This window comes from Melanerpes formicivorus, unplaced genomic scaffold (assembly GCF_026170545.1).
Source record: "Melanerpes formicivorus ecotype bairdi unplaced genomic scaffold, bMelFor1.0.p_v2 SCAF_46, whole genome shotgun sequence".
Taxonomy (NCBI): domain Eukaryota; kingdom Metazoa; phylum Chordata; class Aves; order Piciformes; family Picidae; genus Melanerpes; species Melanerpes formicivorus.
The window spans coordinates 2,257,200-2,273,123 of record NW_027142398.1 but is presented as its reverse complement, the minus strand read 5'-3'; the positions used below and the strand labels follow the sequence as shown (position 1 = coordinate 2,273,123).

At 56.1% G+C, this 15,924-nt stretch overlaps 1 protein-coding gene across 1 annotated transcript in view; it reads right to left on the bottom strand.

The window, feature by feature from the left end:
• The window catches only part of PLXNA2 (plexin A2), a 221,599-nt gene extending 206,000 nt beyond the window's left edge, over positions 1 to 15,599 (bottom strand). Inside the window, 1 exon segment of the mRNA XM_068159599.1 lies at positions 15,380 to 15,599. The gene's annotated coding sequence lies outside the window, so the exon portion shown is untranslated.
• Between the last annotated feature and the right edge of the window lie 325 nt (positions 15,600 to 15,924).

The window sequence follows — 15,924 nt, the reverse complement described above, 5'->3', positions numbered from 1 at the left end:
CAGTTGTTTTCAGCTGGACAAGCCCTCCAAGATCATCAGGTCCAGCCATCAACCCAGCACCACCATGGCCACTAAAGCATGGCCCCAAGTGCCATGGCTATATTTATTGAACCCCTCCAGGGATGGTGACTCCATCACCTCTCTGGGCAGCCTGTTCTAATCCCTGGCCTCTCTTGCAGCAAAGAAATGTTTCCTGATGTCCAACCTAAACCACCCCTGGCTCAATTTCAGGCCATTTCCTTTCGTTCTATCACTTGATACTAGAGAGAAGAGACCAACCCCCACCTCACTGCAACCTCCTTTCAGGGAGTTGGAGAGGACAATGTGGTCTCCTTTCAGCCTCTTCTGCACCAGAGCAAACACCCCCAGGTCCCTCAGCTGCTCCTCACCAGCCCTGTTCTCCAGACCCTTGCCAAGCTTTGCTGCCCTTCTCTGCACCTCAATGTCCTTGGAGTGAGGGGCCCCAAACTGAACCAAATCATCTCCTCCCCTGTAGGGTTTGGACATCAAAGTCTGGCTTCTTACCACTCATCTGCTCCATGCTCCTCTGCCCTGCTTTTCAATTTCAGCACTCTGGCAGATCTCTGATTAATTCAAGCCTGTTTAATAACCCTTCTGTTTAGATGAAACAAGCTGTCTTGTTTTCTTCATTTTTAACACCAACTCTTGTTCCTTCACTAAGGATCTCTCTGTCATTTGAAAACCTCACTCTCTCCAACCAAGCTGATAATAGGATGGAGAAAACAGCTGCTTCTGTCCACAGCTGACATCAGACAGAAGTTGCAGCATGAGGCTAAAAAAAGGAGAAGGGACTGGGCACCTTGATGGGTGAGAGCTCCCAAAAGCCTCAGCTTGTTCACAGTCATTATCTGCACAAAGCCCTGCACAGCTCAGACCAGAGTGGAACACCAGGCACCATGAGGCCAGCTTCAGACAATGAATCAGTAAGGTTGGAAAGATCATCAAGTCCAACCTGTCACCCAACACCTCCTGACAACTAAACCATGGCACCAAGTGCCACATCCAATCCCTTTTTGAGCAGCTCCAGGGATGGGGACTCCACCACCTCCCTGGGCAGCACATCCCAATGGCTAACAAAGATGAGAGGAAAGGAGGTGAAGGAGCTGGAGCACCCCAGCTCTCCAGGCAGTTCATCTACTTGTAGGCTTGGCTCAGTGATCTTACAGGTCTTTTCCAACCTTAACGTTTCTAGGTTTCTAAGCAGGATTGCTGCACTTCTGCACCCTGCTGTGGGTGGGGAACATGCCTCAGGCAACCCAAAACTGCTGCCAGCTCTCCCCCAGGCTGTGCCTCTGGTGCAGCAATCGATTGGCAATGGGCAGGTGGGCACAGAGCCCAGCAGCTGCTCACAGTACCACAGACCAGCCTCACCAGCAGCCCTCTCCCCTCCTCTGGCCCCCAGCTTCACTTGCCATCACCTGCTGTCCCATGGTGACCTCATGCCTGAAGGTTCTGAGGCATTACAGCACGGTTGCTGCCCAGCAGAGCCTTCTGCTCCCTCCCATCCCTTGCCCCATCCCAGCTGCCACCCCCAAGTGCTGTGCACAAAGAGCAGCAGACACACACGGACCCAGATCCCAATGGGAATGAGTTGGAGCCTCTCAGCTGTCTCCTGCCTCTTTGAATTTCAAAGCTGCACTTGTCAGGAGAGCAACTGAGTCACTTCCTTCCTAAGTCCAGCATCTCCGACTGGATCCAGCAGTGTCCGGAAAACAATAAATCCTTCACGGACTTGTGAGGCCATATTTCACAGGAATGCAGCCAGCCTGCCTGCCTGGAGAGCTCCTCACACATCCTCTAACCCAACACTCCTCTGTAGAAGCTGTCCCACCCTGCCCCACTCCCATCCAAGCACAGCAGTGGTCCCCATCCCTGCCACTGCCACCTCGCAGGGCAGCTCTGGGGCACTGTGGAAGCCCAGCACTTGTGAGCGACACTGATCGAGTCCACCTCATCCCCCCTGACCAGATGCATCACTGAGGGACTGATGGGTTAAGAACTGGCAAGGAGATTTCCTTGATGCCATAAAAGAGACAGAGGATCCAGGAGGGAGAGAGGCTACAGCTGTATTTGTTGCAGGACTTCACCAATGCTTTGGATAAGGGACCTTGAAAACCATCCAGTTCCAACCCCCTGCCATGGGCAGGGACACCTCCCACCAGCCCAGGTTGCTCATCCAACCTGGCCTGGAACACCTCCAGGGAGGGGGCTCCCTGGGCAACCTGTTCCAGTGTCCCCCCACCCTCACTGGGAAGAGTTTCTTCCCAATCTCCAGTCTCAATCTCCCCTGCTCCAGCCCCAAGCCACTGCCCCTGCTCTTATCCTAAGAAGCCAAGAGGGACTGGCTTGTTTATTTCTTCCAAACACCATCCTTGGAAGTCCTTCAAAGAGCCTCTGCTTTTGTTTCTTTCCAAGAATATGGTCTAGCACGTCTCAGCTTCAGCCCTAGACAAGTTGTGGCCACCTCCAAGTGTAGAAACTTGATGTGGTGGAACCAAGGGAATAGATTTGCCCTGTCACACAATTTCTGCCTTCAAAAGCCAAGTTCTGCGAGTCCTTGTACCAGCACCTTATTATATCCCAGGGGACAAGCAAAGGGGCTCCTGCCTCTTTCTTCCCCTGAACTCCTGAGTGCTTGCCCATGCTCCTTGGTTGCTATGAGATGTTTTTTAAAGGCAGTCTAAACCTGTTACCACCAAACGGGCCTTTAACACAGTCCCTGCTCGGCAAGGCTCCTCCTCTGCCGGCCCAGCCAAACGCTCCACTGCTGCTGGGATTAACTCCTTGTGAGCTGCAAAGAGAACTTTTACAAGTAGGAGAGGAATGTCCTGCAGCGAGCCTTTTGCTGCTGCTGCTGCTTCATCTCTCAGCCAAACAGAGGATTCACTGGGGAGGTTTTTCAGCCAGCCCTTTCCACCCTCTGGAACGGAACGGAAGGGAAGGTGTCCCCCATAATGTTAAATGGATTTGAGCACAGGAAGGGGCAGGCAGCAAAGAACACAATTAGGGCAAACAGAAACATTTCTCATCAAGGTGGATTTCTTCTTGAGAAGCTCTTACTCCTAGTTTTCTACTCCAGATTTTGAGAAGAGCCTCTCTGCCCTGTAAGAGCAGCAGGAAAGCACTCAACAGACAACAAAGCAGCTCAGAAACCCCCAAAAGTAACCACAGCCACCCCCTTGCAGCCTGGCCACAGCAAGCAGCCTTTGCCTTTCTGGCTGCCCTACATCTCCTGGAGCCAATGGATGAAAGAAAGAAGAGATTTGGGCATCTTCCCTCTTATTTGTGCCCTACCCAGCAGCAGTAATGGGGGTGGGAGGGCTGCAGTAGCACACAGGACAAGGGGTAGTGGGTGCAAACTAGAGCCCAGGGGATTTCCCTGAGACTTGAGGAGAAACTTCTTTATTTTGGGGGATGCTGGAGCCCTGGAACAGGCTGGTTGTGGAGTCTCCCTCTCTGGAGGGATTCCAAAGCCACCGGGGCATTGTCATCCCAGGCAAGCTGCTGTGGGTCTCCCTGCTTTAGCAGGGGGGGTGGACTGGATGATTATCTCCAGCTCAACCCTTCCAAGATCAACCCTTGCAACCACCCCCATGCTGGAATTCTGTGACAAAACACTGCTCTCATGGGGGAATTTTGATCAAGCAGCTGTTAGCTACATCCTCTCCTAACCAAACCCCAGGTAAAGCAAGATGCTTCAAGGTCTGCAGAGTCTCACAGCCAGCATCCCCCCGAGTCACACAGAACAACCAGAAACAGCTCAGTGAAACTCTGAGCCGGGACCTCAGCCTGCTCCTACACCAGTTAAGAGCTTCATCACCCCAACCAGCCTCAGCCTCTCTCTCAACACCCAGGAGCTCCCATGTTTTATCTTCAGAGAAGATTTGCATTTCACAGCAACCTGTGAGAAAGGCAAACGTTCAGCAGAAGAATAATTTAGGTGGTTAGGAACCCAGAGGCACCTTTTCCTCCCCTCCCCACCCCACCTCTTTGCACTTCCATCAAACATGAAAAGGAAATTCGCAGGGTAGGGGTGTGTGTGTGTTTTTTTTGGGGCTGTTGCTTTGTTTAAACAACATCACAGGCTGTGACACAAACCAGCAAAGGCAGGAAATATGATCATGAGGGCAGTGCTCCATCCTCTGCTCCTGTCACTGCCACTTTTGGGGGACTTGGCAAACGAATGAGCAGAGGAGACAGCCTGCTTGTTTTATGGAGTTGAACTGTAACATCCCTGTTCAGCAGCCAACTCACCATCTCTCTGCTCTGACATCAATAAATCTACCCAGCCAGGGGGAACAGAGCTCTTCACATGCACCAGCTAGACCTGAATCCTCCTGTTTGGTTACCCAGGCGAGTCACCAGCCCCGCTGTGGTCTGACACTCGCTGCTGCTTTGGTGATATCCTCCAAGAAATGGGAAGTGGCCCCGGTTCAGCAAGGGGGCTTGGGAGGTTTTAACCCTGCTGTGATGCAGCCATGATCATTACAGCCCCTGCTTTCCACAGAACCACTGAATTGTTTGGCAATAACCTCCAAGAGGTCCAAGCCAACACCATTATGGTCACCAAACCACGTCCCAAAGTTCACACACTAATTCCCAGAGCCTCAACTTCCCATTCCTGGAGCAGCAAACAACCACTTCGGGCTATAAAGAAAACTTTAGCAAAGCAAACCCAGCAATCAAGCAGCAAACAACTCAAAGCCTCTGTTTTCAGGATTAACTCCAAAATCTTGGAACTCAAACTCACTTTTTGGAAGCTCATTCCCAGGTTCACAAGCCAAAGGCAGGAACACCAAGGACGACTCCTGCACGCCTCCAGATTCCTGCCCACGGACACCCGGTTTCCTCCATCATCTCCAGCACCCCACGAGGGATCACTTCCAGACCCTCTTACCAGTGACATGAAACTGCTAGGGAGGCAAACCCATCATAAATCTCGCCAAGAAGAATTTGTTCCCAGGCTGGCAGAGCCTGGAAATACCGTGAGGAACTTGTTCCACGCTGAGTCAGGGGCTGCCGGCGGCTCCGGCCCCGCCGCGGTGGATCTGCTTCCTTCCCGGCACACGTCAGCCTGAGGAGCAGCCCAGCGCTGCCCCACAGCTTTCCTGTTTTCCCCAGCACCCCGTGGCTTCCCGAGACGCAGGGCAGGCGAACGGTGCTCCGGAGCCTGACACCGAGCTGCTGCAGCAATGAGAACCGCTGGTTTTCAAGCGCTCTGCAGAGCCAGCCCTAGCAGCCGAAAGCAAAAGAAGCTGTTTGCTTTAACCCTCCCTGAGGCACGCAGGGAATGACCTCTCCAGGGACCACCATTCCCCCGCCCAACCATCCCTTCACTAGGAAAATGAAGTCAGGTTTGCTTGTGCATCCCAAGGGCTTCCTACGCATCCCAGCACCTCCATTGCTGAGCCCCGTTCCTGAGCTGAGACCGTGACAGACAGGATGTGCTGGTCCAGCCCTCTGGGAGCCCTTCTGCTCCTTCCAAGGCACCGTGAAGAGGCAGAGGCTAGGTCCATGCTCAGCTCCTCCTGCCTGCACCTGCTTCTCTGGACGAGTCGTAGAACGATAGGGGTCACAGAATCATAGAATGTTAGGGGTTGAAAGGGAGCTTCAGAGTGCATCGAGTCCAGCTCCCAGCCAAAGCAGGGTCACCCAGGGCAGTCACGCAGGAACATGTCCAGACAGATCCTGAAAGCCTCCAGAAGAGACTCCACAACCTCTCTGGGCAGCTTGCTCCAACACCCTCACAGCAAAGAAGTTTTTCCTCCTATTCAGGTGAAACCTCCTGGGTTCCACTTTGTGCCTGTTGCCCCTTGTCCTATCAAAGGATATCACGGAATAGAGCCTGGCCCCTTCTTGCCCCCCACCCTTCAAGATAAGCATTGATCAGATCCCCTCTCAGGCTGCTGAGCCCCAGGTCTCAGCCTCTCCTTGTAAGAGAGATGCTCCAGCCCTAAAATCCCCTGCTCACACGGATTTGTGCTGGTGGGACTGCTCCCACAGAGGCTTCTGCTAGAGCAGCACCCCCTTACGTGGCAGCAGCACCCCCCAAGCCAAGCAGAGGCTGACCCAACACCCACTTACCCGGCAGGAGGCTCAGCCTCGGCGGTGCTCAGGAAGGAGCCTGCCCTTCCCATCCGGCTCCCAGCCGAGAGGCGCTGGGCTTGGGCTCCAGCACCAAACCCTCAGCGAGCTCTGAGACCACCTCCAAGCCCAGCACTGAGCCTCCTCCTCCTCCTCACCGGCACAGCGCCGGGGCAGCCGGCGCCTCCGTTAATGAGCCTGGTGAAAGGAGCGGCGGGGCAGGGGGAGGCAGGGGGAGGTGAGAGGTCAGGGCAATATTTACTCAGACGTCACCTTTCACTTTTATACAGCAGGGAAGCGGTGCAGGAAAAGGGCTGTGAGGGACGTTCCTGCCTAGGAAGCTGCTGTCACACCAAGAACCACAAGCAGCTGGATGCAGAGAGCCAGGAGCTCGTCCATCAGAGCCTCAGACCCCCAAAACCACACGGATCTGGGGGTGAGCTCTGGGCTTTTCCCACCACCGCTGCCATGAGCCCTATCAGTAGGTGCAGAGGGAACGGCTGGGGTGGGCAGGAGCTGTGAAGAGCAGACTCAGGTCCTGTGTGCTTCGGGAGATCCCCAGCCAGGCAGGAGCCCATCACACAACGGGGCTGCCCCTCTGGCACTGTGGTTTGGTGCCTGGGGGCAGGGTTTGATGCCTCTAGTGGTGTTAGGTCAATGGCTGGACTCGATGATCTTAAAGGTCTTTTCCAACCAAAACAATTCTGTGAATATAGGATTTCAAGGAACCCACAGGAGAAAAGGCACAGGGTGAAGGGGCTGAGATAACTTCATCAGCTGGGCAATAAAATCTCCCCAGTGGATGCATTTCTTGGCAGAGCCATCTGCTTGGCCAGGTGATGAGATGCCCCCAAGGGCTGAGTTGCTGGAAGGTGTCCAGAGAAGGGCAACAAAGCTGGGGAGGGGTCTGGGGCACAGCCCTGTGAGGAGAGGCTGAGGGAGCTGGGGTTGCTTAGCCTGCAGAAGAGGAGGCTCAGGGGAGACCTTCTTGCCCTCTCCAACTCCCTGAAGGGAGGTTGTAGCCAGGTGGGGGCTGGTCTCTTCTCCCAGGCAAGCAGCAGCAGAACAAGAGGACACAGTCTCAAGCTGTGCCAGGGGAGGGTTAGACTGGAGGTGAGGAAGAAATTCTTCCCAGCAAGAGAGATTGGCCATTGGGTTGTGCTGCCCAGGGAGGTGGTGGAGTCCCCATCCCTGGAGGTGTTTAGGAAGAGCCTGGATGAGGCACTTGCTGCCATGGTTTAGTTGGTTAGATGGTGTTGGGTAAGAGAATGGACTTGATGATCTCCAAGGTCTTTTCCAAGATGGTTAATTCTATTCTATTCAGGGCAGGATCACTGCTAGGCAAGGCTGGTCCTGGGGCAGGACTGGTCCCAGTGGCAGGCAGGCAGAGCAGCAGAGCCTGGCACAGCAGGTGCCCTGGCTCAGAGGGCACTCCCAGGCTCACTATCTCTCTGCCTTTTCAGATGATCTGGACTTTTTTATAACACGACTCTGCTGCCTTTTCTCTCCTGCTCTGGAGGTAATTTTAGCCCAGGCAAAGCAGGATTAAATTTTTATAATACAATACATTTATCTCTTTGCCTTGCCCCCCCCATCCCCACCTCCCAGTTCAATTTCACCCAAACACAAGCAGGGATTACAGCCAGAAACATGAGATGGGCTCCAGGCGATAGCACAGGGGAGGGCATCTTGTTCCCAGCACCCTGGCCCTGGCAGCCCACCTCCACCCAGCAGCCAGCATCCCAGTGCCCAGCCTCAGGCTGACAGCACCTCTGAGGCCCTCCCAAACACACAGATGGATGAGAACTCAGCCAGAGTTCTCATGGGTGCATGGCTGATATGGAGCACTCCTGGCAGGTAAACTGGGTGATCTCTCAGGGAGGTCCTGCTGCAGCAGCCTCATCCCCTCCCCAGCAGCTCTCAGCTCTTGGGCTTGGGCCACAGTGGGCAGAGATGACACAAGCCAAGCTTGGGAGCAAGGAGAGGCAGCCCCAGCCGACCTGCCTCAGCTGGGAATGGCTGAAAAGCACCAAAATCCTCCTTCAAGACCCCCACCCACAGATTCAGAATGCATCAGATTGGAAGGGACCCTCAAAGGCAACCTGTTCCAGTGCTTCACCACTGTTGTTGTGAAGAGCTTCCTGCTAATGTCCAACCTAAATCTATCCTGCTCCAATTTCCAACCTCATCCTATCACTCCAAGCCCTTCTAAACAGCCCCTCCCCAGCCTTCCTGCAGGTCTCCTTCAGATACTGAAACACAGTTCTAAGATCTCCCCAGAACCTTCTCTTCTCCAGGCTGAAGAAATCTGCGTCGAGTCAAGCTCTGGGTCAGCCTCGCAGCTCCTGTAACCTATCCTCACCCCGCAGCGGGAGGCTGCAGCTCAGCTCAGCTGTGCCAGTTGCTGGCTTTATGTTCATTTTACAGCTGGGCTCCACCAGCCTGATCCGGAGGATCCCCTCTAGTGGGATGAGGAGGAATTTCAAGCCCGCATCCCACTCCCATCTCCTCCCTATCTCTCTCTGCCCGGGGTGGGCGGCGGGCTGTAGCAAGGAGCCAGCTCATTGAATACCAACCTCCCCATGTTGCCAGAGCTATTTGGGATGAAGACCAAAGCAGGCTGGAAAAGCAGATGCTAGGGAGGCAGCACAGACAGGAGGACTGGAGGAGGGAGGAAGAAGACAGCAGACATCAAGATAAAAACTGATGACTTCCACCAGCAAAGCATCTACCTCTCACCACAGCCTGCCACCGGCACCACGCCGCCTCACCCTGCAGAAAGTGGGCTGGAGGCACGGTGGGCGCCCTGTGATGGTGATGGGTGGCACAGCAGCACGTGTGGAGCCAGCTTGAGGCACCCAGCAGGTGTGTTCACAGCCCTTCTCCCTTGCTGGCACCAAACCACCCAAACAAGTTCATATTTTCACTGCAGAGAAAGATTCTGCACACGAGCCCCGGGCGGTCGCCGCCGCTGCCCAAGGACAACACGCTGCCCTCAATTCTGCTTTTGTTCCTGCTTTGCTTTTCATCCCACAGGCTCTCTCTGCACCACTTTGGCAGACAAAGAGCTGCTGGCCTCCTCAGACCAAAAGCCCTTCCAGCCTCGCACAGCAGAGCTGTGCCCTCCACCCTGCTCGGTGCCCTGGGAGGGAAGGTGGGCACCCAGTTAGAGCAGCTAAGGAAGTTGTGCACTGGATGCTCTTGGTGACCAAGTTGCAGCAGGCTCAGCCACTAGTGTTCCTGGCTCAGCCCTGGGTAGAACTTGGTAGCACCTTTCCCCCCCCCCAGCACCCCTCCCTGAGCTCCCCCTTGCCCTTCCCGAGCTCCCCCTTGCCCTCCCCTTTGCTGTTGTGGTGGTGGCCTCCTAGCCAAGCTGGTTAAGAGATTAACACTCTAAAAACCACATTTACTCTAATTAGCCATGAAATCTTTGTAACTAAGTGAAAAAATGTTTCCCTTGAGGGATTTTTGTCCATTCATCACTGTTTGAATTGCCAAGGAAGGGGGGGATGGGGGAGGGAATGGATAGGGGGGGGAAAAAAATAGAGAAAAGAGGGGGGAAGAGAGAGAAAAAAAACCCCTCAGATCTAATGAATTAATAGCAGGATGCCCTGGGGGAGCTGTGGGCTCCTACAAAACACAGGCACCTCAAAAGAGGCTTTTCACAGGCTGGGAATTATTTGGAGTTAACAGAGTGTAACACAATGCTCCACTCCCTGCCCGAGCTGGGCAGCCTGGCCAGCACGCTGCTCTCCTTCCTTCCTTCCCTCCCTCCCTCCCTTCCACAGGGATGGACAGACAGATGCTGTGCCCAGCTGCATGCACAGCCAGCTCAGGCTGGGGGCAGAGCTCTGCTGGCAGCACAGACAGTATCCCCCCAGCCCCAGCTATTATTTCACTGTGATAATAACTCCTTCTGAAACGTTTCTCCCAGAGTCATGGAAAGGGTTGGGTTGGAAGGGACCTTAGACATCATCTACTCCAACCTCCCTGCCACAGGTAGAGTCAACTCTCAACCAGACTCGTGTGCTCAAGACCTTGAACACCTCCAGGGAGGGGGCATCCACAATCTCTCTGCACAATCTGTTCCAGAGTGTCACCACTCTGGTACCACACCAGGACACGAAGGGTGGCTGCCAGGAGGATGGAGACTCCCTTCTACAAGGAGTCCCATGGCAAAGACAAGGGGTGGTGGGGACAAGATACTGCTGGGGAAGATTCCCATTGGGATCCAGAAGGAAATGTTTCCCCATGAGACTGGGACATCTTCCAGGGGAGGCAGTGGATTCCCCTACACTGGATAGTTTCAAGACTCAGCTTGCCAGGGTGCTGGGCCAGCTCATTGCAACTCCACCATCACCTAGAAAGGTTGGACCGGATGATCATAGTCATAGTATCAGTCAGGGTTGGAAGAGACCACAAGGATCATCCAGTTCCAACCCCCCTGCCATGGGCAGGGACACCCCACACTAGATCAGCCTGGCCAGAGCCTCAGCCAGCCTGGGCTTAAACACCTCCAGGGATGGGGCTTCAACCACCTCCCTGGACAACACATTCCAGGGCTTCACCACTCTCATGGGGAAGAACTTCCTCCTCACCTCCAGCCTGAATCTCCCCACCTCCAGCTTCATTCCATTCCCCCTAGTCCTGTCACTACCTGAGAGCCTGAGCAGTCCCTCCCCAGCCTTCCTGTAGCCCCCTTCAGATCCTGGAAGGCCACAATGAGGTCACCTCAGAGCCTTCTCTTCTCCAGACTGCACAGCCCCAACTCCTTCAGTCTGTCCTCATAGGAGAGGTGCTCCAGCCCTCTGCTCATCCTCCTGGCCCTTCTCTGGACACCTTCCAGCACCTCCACATCCCTCTTGTCATAGGGACTCCAGAACTGGAGGCAGTACTCCAGGTGGGGTCTCACCAGGGGTCCCTTCCGACCTGGCATCCTGTGAGAGGTGGGGAGGGAAGGGGTTGTGGGGCGGGGGGGGGAGGGAGGGGCAGAGAATCTTGCCACAACTTAGGCCTATAAATATTTCATAGGGCTGGAATAAAACCGATTATATTCCTGCCAGCACTTTTCTTGTGTATTTTAAATGTGTCACCGCCTTCTACTTTCTCCCCCGTTTGTGTTTCTTGTAACAGGCCCATGAAATAAAGATTAGCTGAATAATCAGGAGTGTTTAGAAATGTGAAGGGGCCTGTCTCAGGAGCACTGCATGCTCAGGTTCACCTCTTTTTGGTGGTGTTTTTTTTTTGTTATTACTATTTTTCCCCCCCCCCCCCTCCCCTCCTTTCTTTTTAAGGATGCCAACCACAGATGGGGGAGAGCAATTTTCAGCCGGGCTGGAAGCGAGCGTGCGGGGACGAGGCGGGCAGAGAGCACACGCTTTCCCCATCAAAAATGACAGCCCCAACACCATGTGCATGTGGAAGGGGACACACATACACACACACACACCCCTCCCCCCCCCCCCTTCCCATTACATATTTATTGTTCAAACTGCAGAGGGGCCAATTAAAACAGTTTGATCGCTGCCACGTTCAAACAGAGACGTAGAGGCGGGATGAGAGAAGCAGGTGGACGTCCTCCTGCTGCAAGACAGCAGGGTCTGCTCCTCTGAGAGGCACCAAAGCTGCCTCAGCTCAACAAAGGTACTTCTGACACTCTCCTGCTGCAAGACAGCCAGGTCTGCTCCTCTGAGAGCCACCAGAACTGCCACAGCTCAACAAAGGTACCTCTGACACACTCCTGCTGCAAGACAGCACTGGCTGCCCCTCTGAGAGCCACCAAGACTGCCTCAGCTTCAACAAAGGTACCTCTGACACTCTCCTGCTGCAAGACAGCACTGGCTGCTTCTCTGAGAGCCACCAAGACTGCCTCAGCTTCAACAAAGGTACCTCTGACACTCTCCTGCTGCAAGACAGCACAGGCTGGTCCTCTGAGAGCCACCAGAACTGCCACAGCTCAACAAAGGTACCTCTGACACTCTCCTGCTGCAAGACGGCACTGGCTGCCCCTCTGAGAGCCACCAAGACTGCCTCAGCTTCAACAGAGGTACCTCTGACACTCTCCTGCTGCAAGACAGCCAGGTCTGCTCCTCCGAGAGCCACCAAGACTGCCTCAGCTCAACACAGGTACACCCGAGAGCCTGGCTGCCACAGGAAAGCATCACACTGACACCAGGCAGTAAACAGCTTCTTGCCACATGCTCCACACAGTAACCCTATTAGCTTTTGCTTTCTCTCCCAGCTCAACTCAGCTCAAGAGCTCTTCAAGACCATCCAGTCCAACCCTCGACCCAACACTGCAAGATCACCACTAAACCATCTCCCTAAGCACCAGGTCCACATGCTGTTCAAACACCTGCAGGGATGGTGTCTCCACTGCTGCCCTGGGCAGACCATTCCAACCTTTGATAAAACTCTTCCTGCTCCTCACAGAGGCTGCCTACAGCCTGAGACACTTTGTACCCACCCCTGCCCAAGCTTTTGGGCAATTATTCCAAGGCACATTCTGGACTCCCCTGCTTAGCTGCAACAGGAGTTCCTGAAGTAAGTTCTGGAAAGCCCTACAGCATAGTCAAATTAGAGGTCTCAGGAAGATACTGCAAATCACATTTCCTGAGCTACCACAGGGTCTGCCCAGCAAACCGCTCCAAATGTCATTTCCATTTAGCTGCTTTGCAAGCCAATTTGTCACATACTAATGCAATTTGCTGAAGAGAGTTAAAGAGCACAGGGCAGAAGCAACCACCTCTTCCCCCTGCTCCCCCAGCGCCAGCCGGGCTCTGCCTGCTGCCCCAGCACCTCCAGCCAGCCGGGCTCTGCCTGCTCCCCCAGCGCCTCCAGCCAGCCGGGCTCTGCCTGCTCCCCCAGACCCCCAGCCAGCCGGGCTCTGCCTGCTCCCCCAGCTCCCCCAGCCCCCCCAGCCAGCCGGGCTCTGCCTGCTCCCCCAGCCAGCCGGGCTCTGCCTGCTCCCCCAGCCAGCCGGGCTCTGCCTGCTCCCCCAGCCAGCCGGGCTCTGCCTGCTCCCCCAGCCAGCCGGGCTCTGCCTGCTCCCCCAGCTCCCCCAGCCAGCCGGGCTCTGCCTGCTCCCCCAGCTCCCCCAGCCAGCCGGGCTCTGCCTGCTCGCCCTGCTCCCCCAGCCAGCCGGGCTCTGCCTGCTCCCCCAGCGCCAGCCGGGCTCTGCCTGCTCGCCCTGCTCCCCCAGCCAGCCGGGCTCTGCCTGCTCCCCCAGCGCCAGCCGGGCTCTGCCTGCTCCCCCAGCGCCAGCCGGGCTCTGCCTGCTCCCCCAGCGCCAGCCGGGCTCTGCCTGCTCCCCCAGCGCCAGCCGGGCTCTGCCTGCTCCCCCAGCGCCAGCCGGGCTCTGCCTGCTCCCCCAGCGCCAGCCGGGCTCTGCCTGCTCCCCCAGCGCCAGCCGGGCTCTGCCTGCTCCCCCAGCGCCAGCCGGGCTCTGCCTGCTCCCCCAGCGCCAGCCGGGCTCTGCCTGCTCGCCCCAGCCTGAGCTGCCTCCCGCTGAGAGCCAGGAGAAGCTCAGGGTTCACACAAAGAGCAAGCCCAAGCACCAGGAGAAGCTGTTCCTACAGCAGATCTTCTGCAGCATCTGCTACCTGCTTCCACTACACGAACTTGTTTAAAGCCGGGGGCGGGGGGGAGGGGAGGGAGGGAACTCCATGATTAATTACATCAAACACCGCCATAAAAGACAATGAGGAGTAAATTGGGTTACTTTATCTTCTGGCAACAAGGGCCGTGGAGATGGTTGGGAGAGTTGAGAGAGATGACTGCCTTGCTCGATTTCACAACAGCAGTGGTACCTTCACCTTACTTGCACCAAGTTTCTTCCCTTCAAGGCTGTTCTGTCTGCTTCCCTGCATCACCCCCAAAATAATCACATTTATGCTTTGAGGGGGCCTCAAAGTGATGACAAATGGCCAGAGGACAGCAATAAAGAGGGAAAAGGGGAAAAGAAGGGGGAGAGAGAAAAAAAAAAAAATCACATTTTAAAGGATCTGACACCTCGGTGTTACAGGCAAAAAAAAGAGCTCAACATCTGTTCTGAAGATAGCACAGATTTCTTCCGAGGCATCTGTCTTTCAGCTGTAAAGTAGGTCATTTGGTTTAACTTTTAGACACCCTATCAATGAAGCCATCCAGAGAAAGAGAGACCAGACCGGCTCCCCGACTCAGCTGCGACCCATTACACACATTCAAGCCACCAGTGAAGCATCAAGTGCTCAGCAGATCTGAGGGAAAAGCCTCTCAGCAGTGGGTTTTTTACATCGTGGTCCTCTGCTAACTTCACATTCCCTCACCCCCAAGGCAGTGTCTCTAGGTCACTGCTGGACAGGTTGGGGTTTTTTTTTCTCCCCTCCACCACTTACTATTCACCTCACTTAATATTAACCTATTGACTTTCTGATACCCCTTGGAACACAGATTAATTGAACATCATTCACTTCACCTCCAGGAACGTGGAAAGTATTGGCCGCGGCTTGAATAGAGACAAAGCCTGACCGTGCCAGGTTAAACGGAGGTCACACGAAGAGAGGACAGCGAGGTCCTCGCACCCAGCGGCTTTTTAATGGGATCAGCACCCCATCCAAGGAGCCGCGGGGCTAGAGGAGCCCTGGACCATCGCAGCGAAGCGAGGATTTTCTTGATGAAGCATCCCGCCCACCATCACCTTCCCAAAAGGGTCTTGGGAGGATTTAAAGAACTTCTAACAGGGATTTTTTCCCCCCCTTCCCAAGATAGGGATGCTTTCTGCCAGCAGTAACTTTTGATGGCAATGAGTTTATTCTGGTGCATTGGCAGCTCCAGACCGTGACCGTGCGGGAACGACCGGCGGCAGAACTAAGGAGAAGATACACCCGTGCGTAACGGGAAACGGAGCGGGGAAAGCGCCGGGGTGGAAGGGGAAGATAGGCAGCACCGGGGACTCCAACGGCATCCCTGCTCCCTTCCGGGTAGCACCCTGGTACCGCTCCCGGGCAGGTTCCTCGGGCACGGCGGCGGCGGTGCCGGTACCACCGAGCACCGCCCGCGGTCTGCAGCCCCTGGTGCCACCCGTCTGCAGCGACCGCGGGGAGACGAACCCGAACCCTCTCTCTGCACCCTCCCGCCGGCAGCACCGTGGCGACAGGGATGCCCGGGCAAGTCCGAACCCCAGCCCCACGGATGTCCCGTACCCCCCAGGGATTTCCCGTATCCTCGGGAGATGTCCTGTGCCCCCGGGGAGATACCGGCGGGCAGGAGTCTCTGACCAGCCCCAGGCACTCACCAGCCTTCGCCGCTCTGGTGCCGCCCGCCTCCTCGGGTGCCGGCTCACGGCGGGGGAATCCAGCCGGTTCCCGACACCATGGAGATCCAGGGCCGGGCTCCCGTTACTCCTCCGCCTCCCCCGGCTCGGCTCAGTTCAGCTCCGCCGGCCCCTCATCCCTCCGCAGCCCGAGTACGGCGGCGAGCCCCGGCTCCCCTCCGCCTTCCCCGGCATCCGCCCGCCGCCGAGCCCGGGCGCGCTCCCGGTTCCCCGCCGAGCCCCGAGCCCGGGCGCGCTCCCGGCTCCGCTCCCCGCCCCCGCGCCGCCCCCGCTCTCCGCCGTTAACCCTTCGCCAGCCTCGGCGCCTGGCAGCGGGGATAACGGTGCGGGGAACCGCATCCTCCCACCCCCGCCGCGCTTTTCCCCGGCGCCGAAACAAAGCCCCGAGCGGGGCTGGCTCACCCCGAACGGCTCCGCATCCTCGGCACAGGCACACCTGCAGCACGGTCAAGCTGCTCCCACATCGCTCGGGTCACAGCTGCTCAGCAGCTCTAGGAGTGGGAGGG